The following is an 18,660-nucleotide window of genomic DNA, read 5'->3' as shown; positions in this document are numbered from 1 at the left end:
TTGTTTAAATAAGAACTACTAGCACTTTTGGCTTCTGAATATGTCCTAATGAAATAAAATTAAATGGTCCCAGGAAAATTCTTTCCTTCTACTCCTTTTCCTGTCAAGGCTCCAATATGCCAGAGGTTTGAAATCTAAAGCACTCTTGCTTTTGTGTGCATAAGTATGCTACTACAGTGCTCTTCAGCTTACTGCTTGATGATGTGATGTTGGTATCTTTCTAATTCCTGTTCCTAAGTGAATTTCACAGTTGAAAGGGTTAGTTTGATTTGCTAGTGGGGAAAATATATACAGATTGTTCCACATCAGTTATAAGTGTGTATCACATATGTTCAATACCACACCATAGTTATGTTCTTCAAGTCTGAATATTGCAGCTCTACTGTGATACAGATGTAAGATATGGAAAGAATAAATAATATGTACACAGTCAGGCAACAAAAGCTGAACAAAACAGAAATTTCATCTAAGAAGCTGATGTTCCAAGCCGATTCCCTAACAGTTGAATAATTGAAATGCAAGTAGTTTAATGAGTACTTCAGGCAAAAGCTGCTTTAAACCATCAGGGAAATTCTTATGTAGTACTTACAGATAGTTTGCAAGTACACAGATACCCCAAAATGTATACACTACTTATCCAGAGATGCACAGTAGGCACAGAAGATTTTGGGTGTTCTTCTAGAAAGATAGCTAGGCCTGAGTTTAGAAGACTGCTTAAAGCAACTGTAAGGATTTTTATAACTATAAAATAAATAGATACTTATATCAAATTTATTATACAGATGGTACACATTTTTATATTGTATATGTAAAGTATAAGTATATATTATTTGTATAACAGAAGTACCTTTTGTAATTCTGATATTATTAACTGCTTTTTCTTTATTTGAATTGCTGATTAAAAGACCCCACAAACCAAACCAAACCAAAGCCATGGTCACATGAGGAAGGACAATGAAGCTGTCAGTTAGGCTGGCAGCATCTGGACACTCTGACCTTGCAGCTCTGTTTGTAGTAGTTATCATATATGACTACATCGGGTGTTTGAAAATTAGGGTTGTCAAAAGCAGTTATGAGTTACCTCTCTATTTGCTACTTGCATTCATTACTGTGAATGCTGTGGAAGGGCAAGCACAGACTGCTTAAAAATTAATGTAGAACTGACTGACTTATGAAATATAGATGTGACAAAAGCCTTTGTGAAGCCTTTTTTTTGTTGTGTTGACATCATCACTTCTGTACAACCACATTTCATGATTCAGGTATCTCAATTGTTCCTTGTAGCTCTAATTAGAGGTGATACAAGGTAGGGTTAACACTGTTCAACCTTACAGGTCTTTTGAACTGATTCTAATCATGCATTAATAGACATTTTCATAACTACAGAGAAGGACCCAACTATGTTTTGACAACTACCAGTTTCTTATTGGAAGACAAAATTTATTAGGAGTGCTATGCACAGGAAATGGTGTCAGGAAAGATTTAGAGTACAGCCTGGGTTATATGTCTGGTAGCTTTGTTTCCTCAAGGTAAAAAAACTGAAGCAACAAAATGGAAAAACCTTTATTCTGCAAACACCAACTACATCTTTATTGCCAGCAAATATTCATCGATGACATTTGAGTAAGTTGGGAGAGCTTCTTTATACATTTTTTTTGTTTAGTTTAGGGTTGGGGGTTTTTTTTGTCTTTTTTAGAGGTTTTGGGGACTTCTTAGACTTTATAGTCTTAACCAGAACTCAAGATTCATGGCTTAAAATTTCAACACAACCTTGTTATTCTCTCTTGCAGAAATTCCAACTGACCAGCGACTTCCTTCTAACCCATATGGCAACCTACTTCTCATCAAGCCCCTCTGGATTTCTGATTGTCTTGAGAGAGTTTTGTATTTCATGTTCTTCTGACTGTATGTTAGACTCTTCTTTTCAGACTCTTGTATGCTGTAAGGCTACCCTATCTCATGCCTTTAAGTTAGACAAATACATTCTCTTGAAACTAAGACTTGGCTGACCTCCTAGTTCAAGAATATTCCAGTGAGACTACTCTTAGCTCTTGCTGTTTGAATAATAATGAAAATGAAAGAATGATATCTCACAGATGGAGAAGACTGCAGATTTATTGAGTAGGTCTAATAAAGACCTGTTTGTCCTGCAACCAATAACAGGCATTGCTGTGCATGACATTTTGATGGAAAAATGATATCTAGTGAATGAAAAAAGCATATATTTTCCAAACCAAATTGTATTTCAATTGCCGCTCCCCTCCAAAAAAAAAAAAAATTTAAAAAAAAAAAATCTGACCCTACCTGAATATCTTATCAGGTTAATATATTTTTTTGACATTAGATAATCAAAATGTTTAAGATTAGGGAGCTTTATTTTACATGATTCAGGGTAAGCTCTTCATTTGTCTAAATGACTACCCTAAGTTGCAGGCTGACTTACTTCTGACAAAGGAATGACTTAATTTGAAGTTAATATGCAGGATCTTTATTAAATTGTGTCTCATGTCCTGGCTTACAAGGAGATTGCTCTGTATGATAATTTAGCAGTCAAAATAATAAATAGCTCCTCTGGAGTCCAGGCCATGAAGATGACAGCAGGTGAAGGGATGGAAGTGGAGGGCTGAATCTGGTGTCTCATGGGAGCAAGGATGGTGTGAATGGAGTAGGCAGCCTCTCTTTGACTTTCTAAGAAGTCACACACACTATTGCTTTGAAAAATCACATATGTTCTGCAGTGCCACCTGTTGGGAATAGCCACCTATTATAGTCAGAAGCAAGGAATCAGTACTTGAGTACTTTGGAGGCAGCACCATCTTCTACATAAAATTTGATTTTTCTTCTCTAAAAATATGCTTTTAATGAAAAATAGTTTAATGTGCCAATGAAGGTCTTCAGCTACGCGTTTGTATTGTTGTCCTAGTTTCAGCTGGGATAGAGTTAACTGTCTTCCTAGTAGCTGGTACAGTGCTATGTTTTGAGTTCAGTATGCGAAGAATGTTGATAACACTGATGTTTTCAGTCGTTGCTAAGTAGTGTTTAGTCTAAAGTCAAGGATTTTTCAGCTTCTCATGCCCAGCCAGCGAGAAAGCTGGAGGGGCACAAGAAGTTGGCACAGGACACAGCCAGGGCACCTGACCCAAACTGGCCGACAGGGTATTCCATACCATGGGACGTCCCATCTAGTATAGGAACTGGGAAGTGGGGGCGGGGAATCGCCGCTCGGAGTCTAGCTGGGTGTCGGTCGGCGGGTGGTGAGCAATTGCACTGTGCATCATTTGTACATTCCAATCCTTTCATTATTGCTGTTGTCATTTTATTAGTGTTATCATTATCATTATTAGTTTCTTCTTTTCTGTTCTATTAAACCGTTCTTATCTCAACCCATGGGTTTTGCTTCTTTTCCTGATTTTCTCCCCCATCCCACTGGGTGGTGGGGGAGTGAGTGAGCGGCTGCGTGGTGTTTAGTTGCTGGCTGGGGTTAAACCACGACAGTCCATTTTGGCACCCAACGTGGGGTCTGAAGGGTTGAGATAACGACAAAAAAAGCTTTGTAGCTAACTAATAATTATAAATGTGACAATAACTAGGTATTTTATGCATCAGGAATCTTTCCACAATATTCACGGATTCTGATAGCTAAGGTGCTGCTAGTCCCCAGTTCCCAAAAAAGCTGCACGATACTGATGTTTCAAAACGGTGTTCACTCTCTGAACTGATTAAAGAGCCATTAGAACTGACAAACAAATTTTGACTTAGATGAGAAACAAATACAAAAAATCCCCTACTCTCCACTTTTCTAAGTTGTTATAAATTACCTGAAAGCTTCTTTCAACATGCCAGTGTAGAAGGTCAAAGGCACAGATGGTCACCAATAAAATATCAGATGCTTACATGGAATTATTGAATAGTGTTAATAGTCAGTATTCTCTGAGAAAGAGCACAGTAAAAATAAATGTAGAAAATCCAAAGTTATATGATTTGGAATGCATAGGCTTCTAGGATGAAGAGACAGGCTTTAAATGTGGAGAAGTCATTGCACAAGTTGACCAAAATTTCAAAGATATTTGAGTGATGCATTAGAAATGTGATTTTGTTTACTCACTTTTATGTCAAAAGACAGTGCCTGCTCAAGTCAAGAAAAATGTCGCTCTTGTTGTTTTATAGGATCCATTTGAGTAATTTAATAAGGATGATATATGCTGGTCTTTTATGATTTTAATCCCAAAATATCTATAAAACCAGTAGTAGCCATAGCAGTGTTCTTATGACTGGTAATAAGTGTTTGGGGGATGGCTTTGAGAAATGAGATAGAAACCAAGTTGTATTTGGACTCTGTTATATTTGTACAGTTTCCTGTAATTAGCAGGATTACTAGTTTCATGGGAGGATCTGAGCAACCCCAAAGTAAAATGTTAGTGCTTTATGAATTTTCTAGTTTTTCTTTTCCCCTAAAAAGTGAATTTTGATGCTGCATCTAATGATTGAGAACTGTGCTGGGTTTATGGGTTGTCAGAGTTCACTCTGTTGGTGCTTGAGAAGCATCTCTTGAGATACTCTTCCAGTAGCAGTCAAGTAAGAATTGAAAACCCCACCCTTGTGAAAAATGCAGAAAACCAATGAGAAAGTGAAAGATACATCCCCTTAATAAGCTGGGTCATTCTTGCATTAATGATTAATCTGAGTTCTTTCCCTAGTTCTGTAGACTGTTAATATTTCAAAAGCTATTCACCATATTGATGTTCAGGTACTGAGGATGAATTTGAATTCCTTACCCTTTGATTAACTCCAACTTTTGAGGAGCAAAATAAAGGACATTTTAAAATTTAAGTACAATCCTGTTATAAATTTTGTGTATTTTATTAGGATTTGGATAAAAGAAATCAGAAACTTGTGATTTTCTTTGACTTAGCACAAAATATTCTTCATACTAAAGATTAGCTGAAATTGTGGAAAGGAGAGCTTTATTCAAGCTGTGACCATGACCTGTCAGATAAGCAAGTTTAATAATTTCTTGTTTAATCTAAAATGGTTAACATAAAACTGTCAATCTTTTTCTAAATAGTATTTAGGGGATAATGTAATGAATGACACTTTAAAGGCAGTCTGGGCACATGAACAGCCCACAAGCCCTCCTGTTTTCACTTATCTAGTGAATACATAGAATGAAATACTCTTTATTTCATTGTTGTGATTAGTTTTCATTCCAATTACCATTACAAGCAAATTATAAATTATCCCAGTCTCTCGGTTGCTGCTCTAATTTGTATGCAGTTAAGTTCAGAGGTGAGGATGAATTAATTTGTTGTGATGAGCAGCAGGTGCTCTGTGTGGTGTCCCTACATGAAAGATGCATGATGAGACTACACATCTTGTTCTTAACATTTTCCTGATAAGAATTATCCTGTTTTGTCTGTGATGTTTCTGAAAAATAACATTTCAAAGTCACTTACTTGTGCAGATGGTGCCACAGTAGCTGTTTATGTATAGTTGCATTTGAGCACCTGTGAAAGGCAGGGGTTTTATGGAATGAAGAAGAGAAATTTCTGGCAGACAACACTGGATTTAATGACCAGCATGTGAAATTTCTATCAGGTGCAGCTGTTTGTCTTTCTTCTATTCTTACCCTCAACACATTGTTCTCCATTTTAAGAGACATGGAGTACGAGCACATCACATACTAAAAGAAAACCAACTGTTTCCCTCCTTTCCCCAGCACTTCCCTATGACTGGAACATAAGAACACTTCAATTTCTCATTCTTTTCAACAGATTTGATTTTTAACAGAATATGAGAAATCCCATCAGGTACCTTTCAGATACTGGAGGATGTGAACACTCTAAGCCTGAAATTTGCCATTGGTACCTATGGTTTGTACTGTAATCAGCATTTTAATTCACAAACAATACATATACAAAATAAACTAATTATTCTTTCTGTCCTCTTTAAGCACATGCATAATATTTATTTAGAACACTTGTATCTCTTTTTCTTTGTTTCCAATATATACATATAAATGTATAGGAAAATAAATTTATGTTTGTAAATTGGTAGTTTTCAAATTTTTAGAAAATAGCTTTTCTCTTTATGAGTCTTGCTTTAACTTTTAGCGTATTCACATTTTTGCTTGGTTGATTATTTTGCCCTAATAAATCTGAATATACTGCTGTTTCTGTCCTCATACTGTCCTGAATAAGAGATGACTAAGAATGAAACATAATTCTCATTTTATGGTCAGCTGGGAATTGCACCACTGTGCATGTCCCCAGGGTGTGCTAGCTATGATAATATGTCCCTTAACATCCTCATTCCCTTAGCATTCTCATGTCCCTTGGCATCCTTGGCACGTGCCCCTTATAAAGGTGGTACATACGCATGGTTGGTTGAAGGTGAAGAGGATGAAGGCCAGCAAACAGTAGGACTGGGAAGCTTGTTTTGGGCAATACCTCAGGGTCTGCCTTTTGTGTGTCCCCAGGAAGTCACGAGGACCTTAGGTGAATATCACTGCCCCCTAGACCACCAGAATAAGCTCTGAAAAGGAAAACATTCAGTACTACGTTGGTTTTCCCTCCTCCCCAGCTTTTAGTTTTCAGTGTGGGATGATGGGACAAGGCTGTGTTAAGGTTGGAATAGTACTGTAGTTTGAGGGCTCTCTAAGACAGTGTGCAAAGAACAGTATACAAAGAATAGTGATTTCTAGTGTACATTTTCAGGTGAACATCAATCTTAAAGTAAAAAATCTCTTAAACTTGTACATTTTCCCAAATAGTTGGCATTTATGTGTGTGCCCTACTCTGACCATTTGCCTCTAACAGGACAACTGCTATCCTCACAACTAGGTATATTGTCCTACTGAATCACGAATGTGATGCTATTTTACCATGGAAGGCTTGCATAAGGTTATGCATGAGGTTCTTCTGAAGAATAAGCAGTACTAGAGATAACTGTTCTCAGCAGGGAAAACATCACTTGTGGTTTCCAAAGTACACATGAATCCTATTTAAAAAAAAATATTCCAAATGGGCTGATAGTTTGAGTACTGTAACATGGAATGAATACTGGCAGAGAAGCATAAAAAAGGGTTAGTGAAACTACATAGTAGCATGCAAGGGTGGAGGTGAGAGAGGGAAGTTGGTTGGAGTTGGTGTTAAGTTCACTTTTTTTTAATTTGTCCATTAATGATATAGGAGGAAGCAAACAAATTTCTATAGCAGAGGCAGGAACATATTAACCAGAGTTGTGCATCAGCCTAATTGGAAAGCAGAAAAATAATGCAGTTTAGATAGAGAAAAGAGCAGGACAACATAGTTGGAAAAGAATAACCTGAAAGACAGAGTTTTAGTCAGGTGAAATTACTTGAAAATCAGAAATGTAAATATCTGGAGTTTTAGAAGTGGACATCAAAATGATTATAAGTATAAAATGCAGTGAGGCAAAGTTAAAAAAGAAGCATGTTGCAGGGAAGGAAGGAAATAGTGTGACCAATTTTAAATATACAGAAAAATAACACATCATCAGACAAATGATAGTGCCTGTCTGCATTGCTTTGGTGAAAACATGCCTGAGGTACTCTGTGATCTCTTCATTCTGGAAAATGACAAATGATAAATGCTGTTACTAAAAATGATTAAGCATCTGTGAGAAATGTGTTCATGGGGAAAAAAAAAAAAAGATGAAAGACCTTACATATATAGAGGGTGAAAACTCAGTGGTGTGACTGGAAACTCAGAGTCATTTCTTATCCTTGACTTCCAGGGCTTGATGTCTGCACAGGCTGCAGCAGTCACGGTTTCAGAGATTACCAACCCATGTGGGCCAGCACTCTTCCTTGCTACAGACCTCCTCCTCGCACTTTTCCACCCAGCTGTGCTGTTCCCGGCTCTTTGCAGGGCAGTGCTGTGTCCTGTGTGGGGTGAACCAGGATCTTGCAGGTCTTGACAGACACCTGTCCTGAGACAGGGAGCTTTGCAGTGTCACAATGGATAACACCTGCTCTTCAAAATGTTTATGTTGTCTTCATAACTGGGAGGTTTCTCATAGCTCAAGTTTATTCAAAACATGCTAAGTAAATAATAGAGATCAAAATGGGAAATATTATTATTATGCCACTAGGTAAAACCCTGGTGTCCTTGTAAGCTGACCAGTGAGTGCAATTCAAGTTCCTCCCATCTAAAAGCAATGTGGTAAAACCGGAGAAGATAGCGAGAATGGGCTGCTGCCACAGCTGGAAGTATGGAATGACAACAATCAGAGAAATGAATAAAGAGAATATGATTTTTCAGTTGTAGAAGAGAGACAGATGAGGAGGGATATAATGGAGACTTCTAAAATCTGAAGTATTGTGAAGAAAGTCATTAAGGAATGAGTTCACTGTTTCTTTTGATAAAAGAGGGAAGGGACATCAAATAAAAGTGGTAGGTAATATTTACCACTTGATTTGGGGTTCATGCCAAGTGAACTTCGAGAGTTTTCACTGTGTGAAAATTGTTTAAAATTAAGCTTGGTACATCTTTCCTCAGGGAGTCGGAGATAACAATTAAAAAAACCCAAACATATAGGTATGATGAGGAACTGGGCAAGTCTGTGAGGGAAAACTCTGTGGAGGGTTATTAAATAAAACATTATTTTGGCTGAGGAAATCCCTGACCCTCCTCCAGGCTCAGCAAGACCTAGGGGAACAGGATTATGTGACTCCTTTGCTCTTCAACTCTTTTCTAGCCACTTACTGGTCTCAGAAAAAAATTACAGCATTAAAAGACCTCCTGGTCTGCCCAGTAAGGGCATTGTTATAGTCTTAGTGCCGACGCCTGGTAGTGTTTTTCCAAGACTCTGTGGAGGGTCCTCAGCTTTCATTAATTAGAAATCAAAGAGATACAGTGCACAGTTTTACTGATATCATGCAGCCACATTAAATTTTGTCTTCAATTTTTAAGGTTATACAGTATTTGTTCTTATTTCCTGTCTTAAACTGATATTAGCTAGTCACATAGTGTACTCTGTCCTGGAGATGGCCATGTTCAGTGTGGGATGTATATTCCACTACATTAAATTTGTAAAAGGATTTGGGATTCTTTGAGATGAAATGATCTATATAAATGCAAGCTGGTATTATGTTTGCAAAATCTGTGTGACTGAGAAGATCAATCTTCCAGAAAAATGTCAGTAGATACAACCAGTTTATTATTTCTGGAGGCCAAGAATAAGAAAGGGATAGAAAATAAACTTAGCAGACTGAATAAAACTGATCTGTTTTGGTTTCTTTTCCTTCCTGAAAGAAAACGATGGATTCTAGCAAATATCAAATGATACTTTAGACTTGACCTTTCATAGTTCATATAGCCTGTCATCCTTACGTATCATAGCCTCTGTCTTTCTCTACATGAAGAACTATGGTAACTAATAATGCACATATATATGAGATACAGTCCAATAATTCTGTGATTAAATATTTAAAAGCATTTCTTTCAAGTTACTTTTTCTTTTTTAAGTATTACTTAGTAATGTAGAAATCTGTACAGATGCTGATGTGTTATAGATGGGGTTTATGCATAGAATACTTCCCTCCTGTGTATTTCACAAAGTGACATTTTAGACATTCAGCACAACGTACTTTTTATCACAGTCTTGTCTACAGAATTTCAAAGAGGAGGTCCAAGTGACAGAACCAAAATCAAGAAGACTACAAATAATAAAAGAGCGGGAAGGGACATGGGTCCTACTGTTTAATCTCTGAGTTGCCAAGTTTATAATTTCTTTTAGCACCAGCAGGATACCTACCCAGTTTCTTCGGGGAAACTGAGTAATGTCTTCTTTTTAGACACTTGTGCAACTGACAGTAGCTGGCAGTCTCAATAGCTGTCTGACTGTATCAGATCCTTATGCCTTTCTGTCACTGCCATCCTGGCACTTTATGAACAAAAATTGGTTGTGCCTCATTTGTCTCTGAGTGAACGTGATCTGTAAAAGGCCATATTTAAGTTGTCAGGTGAAAGTTTTAAGAAAATGAGGTAGATGTAAGCGGAGAAAAGAACGCAACTGTCATATTCAAAGGTGCTCTGTCTCAGCCCTCTCCACTTCAGAAGGACCAAAAATAAGAGTCTGGTGTTTTCTATATCACATGTAGTGTGTGCTCACAATTGGTCCGGCTTACACGCATCAGACATACCGTGCAACTATGGATGCACTCAGCAGACTGTATGCAATGAGTGATATGTGTGGGGCACACCCAAATTGAGGCGTCAGCTAAATTTAACTTCTCATGTCAGCTAAATCTTACAAGACTGTAAGTAACTCTAACTGTGGTAGTCTCTTGGCCACAGTGGTAGACTTGACAAATTTTTTTGTTCTTAAATTTTCCACTGGTTACAGGCCTGTTTCAACAGACATTGACACCATTTGGAGTCTGTCCAACAACTTAGTGGACACTGGATCAGCTGTAACTTAATCAATAGTTTATTCTGCTCTTTTTAACTGCAAAGTAGCAAGAACATATATACTTCCACATTTAACAGTCATCAATACAACAGACATTGAAGTATATTTACAAACAAAACTGTGGAACAGGCTCACTTTTATTCTTTAGATCATTTATTATCCCTAGCTATTTAGGCAATTGCCAGTTATTTGTCAAATGTCCCTATTTTGGAAAGAATTTCAAATGTAAGTTCAAAGATATTTTTTGCTACATAGAAAGTAGAGCATTCATTTTTTTCTGTTTTCCATTAGGTATTTGACAACAATTATTCTTCAGGACAACAGTCTTTCATCCAACTGAGTAACAGCAAAAATAGCCTCTTACTTTTTAGATTCCTCCACACAAAATTGCATGGGAATGGTGATTGTTTATTAACAAGCCCTCAGTTGAAAACTGATTTCTCAGAGTGGCTGGTGGAAGGAAACAAATACCACAAAAACAACTTCTGTGGAAATCGGGATAGTCTGAAAACAACTAGAAAACAGAATAAAGCACCACATAATATTCTAAAAGAAGTCATGCAAGGTTTAATTACCTGAAATGGGAGCTACCAGAAGTCTTTATTGATCTCAGACGAAGCTTTTGGTGCTTGGCACTCTGCAAATCAACTACTTGGTAGAAATTTTCCATTAAAATCTCTCTCTTTCTAACTGCATACAAATTACAGTTTTTGCAAGTCTTCTATTACACAGAATTTTTTTAAAAGTTCTGTAAAGAAAAAAGGCCTCAGATGTTACATTTCTCAAATGATCTACTTTCAACTTGCTGCCAAGATTTCTTATTAAATAGGCTTATTGAAGAAAAATATATTGTTTTGTTGCACTCCATGTCACCCCATTGATAATTATTGGATCCACAAGCCAGAAAGGATGCTCCCTGGAAAGGACTTGGCAAGGGGAGCTTAAGGTTCTGGCTCCAAAGCACCCCAAAGGTGCCTGAAAGGGGAGGCTATCAGCACTCCCCTCAGAAACCTCCCACCATGCATTAGTCTACTTTCTAGACTATATGGTGCTCCTCAGCTGTCCCAACACCCCGCAGGTACAAATTCCTCTCTATGCTTTCCATTTCTCTTTCAAAGCAGCCACCAGTGAACAAGCGAAAACTTGTCCACTGTTGCTAAGGGAAGAAAACAACAAGAAGACCCTGAAAACGCATTGGCTCAGGGGTGGTAGAAGTCCTCAGTCCTCATTTTGGCTTTGCAGGAGAAGAAATCGTGCTGTCTTGTAGAAGAGTTCATGTTGAAACACCCCTGATTTCAATCTTTTCTTGTGGTGCTATGTGCAAGATCCCCAAATCCCTGCCTGTGATTCAGCTGAGAACTCCCACTGATCAGGAGGCAATAAAATGGGAAAGCTCAAAGCATGCTTTTTTGCAAAGTTTATGCATTTTTGTTATGCTATTTTGTTGCTGTTGCCAACTCCAGGGCCCCATTCTAAAGTTATCTGAATGGCCAGAGTTCTGGTCCTCTATACCATCGCTCCAGAAGTGTCAGTAGATTTTGTCATGTGTTTTCTACTAAGCTTGCATGGAAGCTTGAAATACAAAGTGAAGGCTTTTCAAATGATGTCTGTCAACAGGTATTTACTTTGTCATCTAGACTGTTGCTAGTACTTTGTGATTAATATCTGAATAATCTTTACAAGTTGGGCTCCATTTGCACGTGTCAGCCCCTAGATTTTTCCTTCAGTCTTTGACATAAGACAATAAAATATTGGTCCACTTCTTTTTGTTTGTTTGTTTGTTTTTTGTTTGTTTTTAGGAAGGAAAAATTGGTTTTTTTAATACTCCTAACAAAGTAGTAAAGTATAAAACATCAACTTAGTTTTAAATGTGGGGATCTGAGGCACAACAAAAATGGACACAAGTGCAGCTAAGACAAAGCTAGAACCTCAAAATATTAGTTGGATGGCTGAGTTACTTGCCTTTTTACCCTAAGAATAATCCCCAATTTCATCTATACATGAATTCTGCTTTATTACCGAGAAACTTGCATGTTTGTACTGGAATAAGAGAAAATTGAACCTGATCCATGATTCAAAATACATCTTTTTCTAGCCAGTGTTGACCATGAACTGTTGTACTTCAGCAAACAGCAGCTGTCCAGCACTTGCTGTCTGTTGCTTACCTGGGAACGCTCTTTTGCCCATAGAGCTAAGCTGATGCAAACAGTTTGCTGTCACTCAAAAGTGTGGTCCTTTTGCCTTTTACTCTGTCCTTGTCTGCACATTCCCATTCCTTCTTTTTGGTCAAGATTGGCAGTCATTTTCCTGCTGCCGAACCCCTCTGCCCTGTGCACGTGAGCTCGTTCTAGGATTAACCCTGTAGAAACCTTTTTCTGTTCGGTGGGGGTTAGTCTTGTGCTGGCACAAAAAGTGGCCGTATCTCACTGAAAAGTGCCTGAGGAGTTTGCCTCATTCCGTAGTAACTGATCTATGCTTCATAAGAACCTTGGTGACAAGTTTGTGTCACAGCTGTGGTTCCCCATAACACTGGAAGGAATGGGGCAAGGGGAGTCCACAGAGGTAACACCAAATTCCTACCTGCACTCTCTGGATACTATGGACAACTGCTGTGGTGCTTACCACTGTGAAGCATTAAGTGTTCTCTAAACCCTATTATCACAGCAAAGATTGTCAAAAGATTTTTGAAAAGAATAATTTCAACTAGCATAAGGTAACTTTATATAGGCCTGCTGCTTTGAATGAAGTGTGATTCATGTTCATTAAGAAATATAAATAGGAAAAAAAAAAGTAGTATTGTCAAAAAATCAGGGATTTAAGTAGGCCAGCTTATCTTAACTTTGGGCAATATTAATTCTGTGAGAACTGAATGCATTTTTATTGAAGCTCAATGTTTGGGCATTTTAAGAGTTACAAAATAGAAGACTTCTGTTCTGTTTCCTTCACCAGAACTGGCTCTACACATCAAGGTGTCTCTGTACAATAGAAGTAAACAACATTTATTTTTATAAGTTGACTGTACTTATTAAAATAAAGTAGGATGTTGTGGTCATGATGGTCTAAGGATATAACAGAGCTTATTCAGATAGGTAATATCTTTTATTCTACCTACAGATGCAGCTGGGAGAAATAAACTAGCTTTCATTTGTGTGGTACCTTTATGAGGTCACAAATAAGTGAGAGGAGGAAGTTGCATGTTAAAAGTGTAAATTCTTGAGATGGAAGTAGATTATAAAGTTCGGTAGAGTGGCATCTTTTATATTTCAAGTCCAGACTGCTCTGTAAAGAGATTATAAAAGAATGATATATGTTGTGGTGGCTCAAGGAAGCAGCTCTTTACTCATGAGTGAATGCGTAATGCATTTTGCTCATAAAATATCTACAGACCTGATGCAATTTTACTAATGTTTAAGCATTTCAACGAAGTTATTCACTAATTCTGATTGCAAATGTTTTTCATACGAGCTCAGAAGTATAGTCAGATTGGTTTACAGAAAGTGTAAGTCAAAAATATTGATAGACTTATCAGAGATGTATTTGATTTACTGACTAACAAGAATCTACTCTGAAGTTCAGTTCTCAGAGGCTTGTTGGTAATTAAACTCTAAAATATTTATAACTATTAAATTTAAAGTTTCTCTGTTCCACATAGTAACCTTTAGGCAGTGATTTCAGGAAAAGAGCACCCCGCACAAAGCTGTGTCTAATGATACTTTTAAGGTAGTAAGATGCTTTTAAGAAAAGAAATTGGTTTTCTTTCTTTCATTATAGTTATGATCCTGTGTAGACAGTGTCCAGAAAAATGAAAATGCTTGTAATAAGAGTCAGATGCTATGTTTCCAAAGTCTGAAGGCAGAAAAGCCGTGCTGGCAGTCTGGGCTGCCAGGAAGCAGTAGTGCTCTGTGGAATGGGAAATAAACCAGTGCACATGATGTTACAGGTAAACACTGATAAGTCTAAATGGTAAATAGCTTTTTGTTTATTTGACTTTGGGGATTTCTTCCCCAGTGTGTTTAAAAGATAAAAATTTATATCAAAGGAAAATAACTGCTATCTCTTTGCTGCAGGAGTATTTCTGTTCCCAGGCTCTTGCACAAATGTGTAGGACTGCACCATGTTGTCTGGAAGATCCCATCTCTTAAACTAGCAAATTAAAAATGTGCACAGCAGGGATTTCTGGATCTGCTTTTTTGTCTACTTTTCTGATTTTGCTGTCTGTAAGCCTTGTATTTTCAGTCCTGTGCTGCAAAGACTTGTTATCAAATGAAATCAGCTTCATATCCTGAAGCACTCTCTGCAAATACAAGAAGTCACATTTCAGGTGGTATATGTAGAGCTGGTCCTTTGATTTATTGCTCTACTTGCACTTTGTGTGGGATGATACTGAAAGCATGTGGAAATTCTCTCTGATGCATATGCTTATGTGAGACAACTATATGTGGTTTATAAACCCTGAAAAGTGATAGCTTTTGACTGTCAATGCCATACATGCAATCTGTATAGTCCTCATATTTGGTGAAAGGTCCAATCTAATCAGTAATTGTGCAGAAAAGTACATGAAGCAGAGCCAAGTCTGGCCATGTAGATTCAGTACAGTCCTTCACTTAAATGCTTTTCTTGATCTTAATGAATCACACACAAAAAAACCCCAAACCTGTAAAGGTGACAAGAGTAGAAATCAGCCCTCTTGGGTCCTATTCCAACTCTTTTCATAAGCGGGCATACTTTCTCTCCTTCGCCTTCCTCCACCACTTCTCTGACTTCCTCATCAAATGAGGGTAAGCTCTATGCGGTAGACAGTATGTGCCATGCAGTATTAAAGAGTTTCCAACAATGTGTATTTTTCATATATGAAATAATTATGTTTTAAAAAGTCATATAATTCAAATTAAGACTTCCAACAAAATTTTGTGGAGGGTTTCCCTCCCTCTACCCCCAATTAAAAATAAGGCGGGTTTGAGTCTGTTTTTCAGTACTTGGCAATTAGAGGAAAATAGTTAAAATTTTAACTCTTCCACTACCTCCCTCCTGTCAGGAGGAAGAGGAGTCTTCAGGAAAATACAGATGTTTCACTCTTTCTTTTTTTTTTTTTTGTCCCCTTCAATCAGGGCAGAGAGAAACTATATTCATTTGTATTCATAACATATGGAAATAGGGAAAATTGACATTGGCGGTCTTAAATTAAGCTTTTTTTTACATTCTAAGTGTTCTTTCTTACTTTTGAGAACTAAATAACTTCCTTATAATGTCTATGTGTGTAAAAGAAATACATATACACATATGTATACATGTCTTTCTTTTAATTTTTCTTCTGACCTCATATTTTCTTCAGCTTTGTGCATTAGTAACACAAGTTATTATTTTATTGAAAATATACTATTGCAAGTATTCCTTTGAAGTATGGAGCACTTTTGGATCCATACATATTTTACTTCTCTATTTGTAAACATAACACAAACTAAGAACAGCCATTTCATGCAGGTTTATGCTTATGGTCTTTATGACAGCAGAAGTAGCTACCTATGGACAAAGGGAGACTGCTAATACCAAAAGTCAATCTGCCTCAGAGGAAGTCACTGTTCTGTCCAGGTCAGACCGCACATGTAATAAGAAGTCAAAAAGACAAAATTGCATTAGGAGAAAAGAAATTATTTGGCTCATTCAGTGAATATGTAGAATAACAAATTGACAGAAACTGGAATCAATTTTCATGTGATCTACAAACAGTAGGATTGCTCTGACCTTCAGATAAGATTAATTTGCAACTAATAATTCACTGTGTTCTAAGTCTTATCACATTTACTGTTTTAATGAATCTTCTGTACCTTTTTTGCCCTCTTCCCTGCTCAGTTGCTGCCGTTTAAGTGCCCTGAGGGTAGAGAGGCTTGGGATGGTGCCAGGTGGTCTGGTCTAATTCCAAGCCAGAGGATGGACTCTTTGGCTATCCTCCTTCCTTATACCTTAAACAGGAAAGCAAATTACAATAAAGTGCTGATTATTTTTTTTTTCTAAGGATTCAGAGAACAGATTTTAGAAGAGGTGTAAAACAGAAAGTAAACTTCTTGTTTCATCCCAGTCTATGCAGAACTGGCAATCTACCAGCTGAGGTGCAGCTAAGACATGCAGAAACAAGGGGCCTATTGAACATTTATGTACCTTAGTGTTGATATATCTCACATCTGGTTTACTGATTTGAGAATTATAGATGGTGATGGCTTGCAGAATATTATTATACATGCTGAGACAGTAAATTGTTTAATCGTTGCTTTACAGGGGTTCTGCTAATGAACGGATGCTCTTCCCAAAGTGCTGCATTATAAGCTACCTCAGTTAGGTGCTGTTCCCCATGTGTCAGCCATCTCAGCTCTTTTTAGAGAACTGGTGCATTTTGGGGTTCAGTTTTTATTTTGATTGTTGCCAGTGATTTTCTTCCTGTATGAAAAATCAGCCTATGTCTTAAAAAAAATAACATTAGGCAAATTGGGAAGAAAAATGTAAAAATTATGAGCCCAAATTAGCATTCATTTCATTCATTAGCATTCAGTTTTTGAAGATACTGCTTGTCCATACAAATCTTACAATGTATAGAGGACCTCTTGCACAAGGATCCTGTAACAAAGGATCATGAATTGTTATCAATAATAAAAATGAATTTAGATGCTATGAATTCCTCTGAATTCAACATTATCTCAACATACTCAGAAACTACACTAGCTGTGTAAACACCTATAAGCACCTGTGATAATAATTGGAACACATTAATAGAAAACCAGGCATACTAATTATCTCTGTTTAAAATGAAATACAGTCTGACTGGGTCCCACAGTCTTCAGTCTTCCACATCTGCTATCTATGCCTGCACAAATACTCATGGAAAGGAAGGCTCTTATGGACCTAGAGAGCAAATTATATCTAGAACAGGGCATCTCTTCTCTGGACTGCTAGAAGAAGATGTGAGCTAGACTGACATATCGGTTTCAAAAGCATGTAACTTTCCTCCCTAAGCATCAGTTGCAATAGCATTCCAGTACCTGTATTACAACAATTAGCTATAAGAAATTAATATTTAAGACATAGTTTTCAAAATATTTATGCTCCTGTGGTAACTGCCATTTATCAATGCCCTGAAGTATCTCACTGCGTCATCACTTGTTCCTTCTGGACAAGTGGGAGGCTGATGGCTGGTGGTTTTGCTTGTCCCTCTCCTTCATCAGTAGGCTGGAACTAAGCTGTCCTGTGGACCACATTAAAACACTGTCAGTTCCTGACTTTTAGCAGTTGTCCCTGCTGTGTTTTGCTGCATTGCATAGCCTGGCCGGCTGGCCAAGCTGCCCTGCTCTGTGTCCCATCACTGCTTTGAGTCATACAGATTACAGCTTTTGTAACAATATTTGATATGTTTGATATGCTTTTTGGCATAAGATTTGCTATTGTGTCACTGGTAGTTTTGCTCTCATCTTCAGAAGCAATGGATGCCTTTCAGCACCTTGACATTTACACTCTTTTTATGTTACCTTTTGTTGCTCAGAACTGCTTAGTAAGTGTTCACTTCAAGTCTCTATATCCTGTCAGAAGTTCATCCTCTTTTTTTTTTGTTTTTACTTGAGACTTATTAAAAAATATTTTTTGTTTTTTTTTTTTTATCTACTGTCAAGTGCTGTATCATTTTAACTCAACCTCCTCATTGGCTCTGCTTATCTCCTTCTGTAATGTGTTACTTTGTAGTTCATCTTATCATCTTATTTTCATTATAAGGACTAAAACATGAGAGGACAATATCTGTAGCTAGTAAGATGCAGGCTCTTTTGTAAAATTTACTACTTTCAATATATCACACAAATTTCTATATTTTACAGTCTAGTTTTGATGATAGGAGCTTGTTCCATTGTCTACCAATTCAGTGACAAATTTTTTTGCACTATTTCCAATGAGCTTTAGACCTTCAGCACTTTGGAGCAGGGACCTCCTTTGTTCATAACTGTGAAGTACTATATAAGCGATTTGCATGACTTCTAAAAACAAATATGCTTATTGCCAGACAGTCTTTTTTGCCTAGCACTTCCATTTCTTTTAAATATTTATTTCAGTAAGACACTTATGCATTTGAGGAAAGATTCATAGGTAAATATATGAAAATTAGATATTTTTTTTCTTCCTGTTTTGATCTCTTGACATGATAAGAGTCTAAGCATCCCTGCCAGCAATCTGGTTGATGCCAAAATTATA

This window comes from Harpia harpyja, chromosome 5 (genome assembly GCF_026419915.1).
Source record: "Harpia harpyja isolate bHarHar1 chromosome 5, bHarHar1 primary haplotype, whole genome shotgun sequence".
In the NCBI taxonomy this organism is placed as follows: Eukaryota; Metazoa; Chordata; class Aves; order Accipitriformes; family Accipitridae; genus Harpia; species Harpia harpyja.
This window is presented reverse-complemented; position numbering follows the sequence as displayed.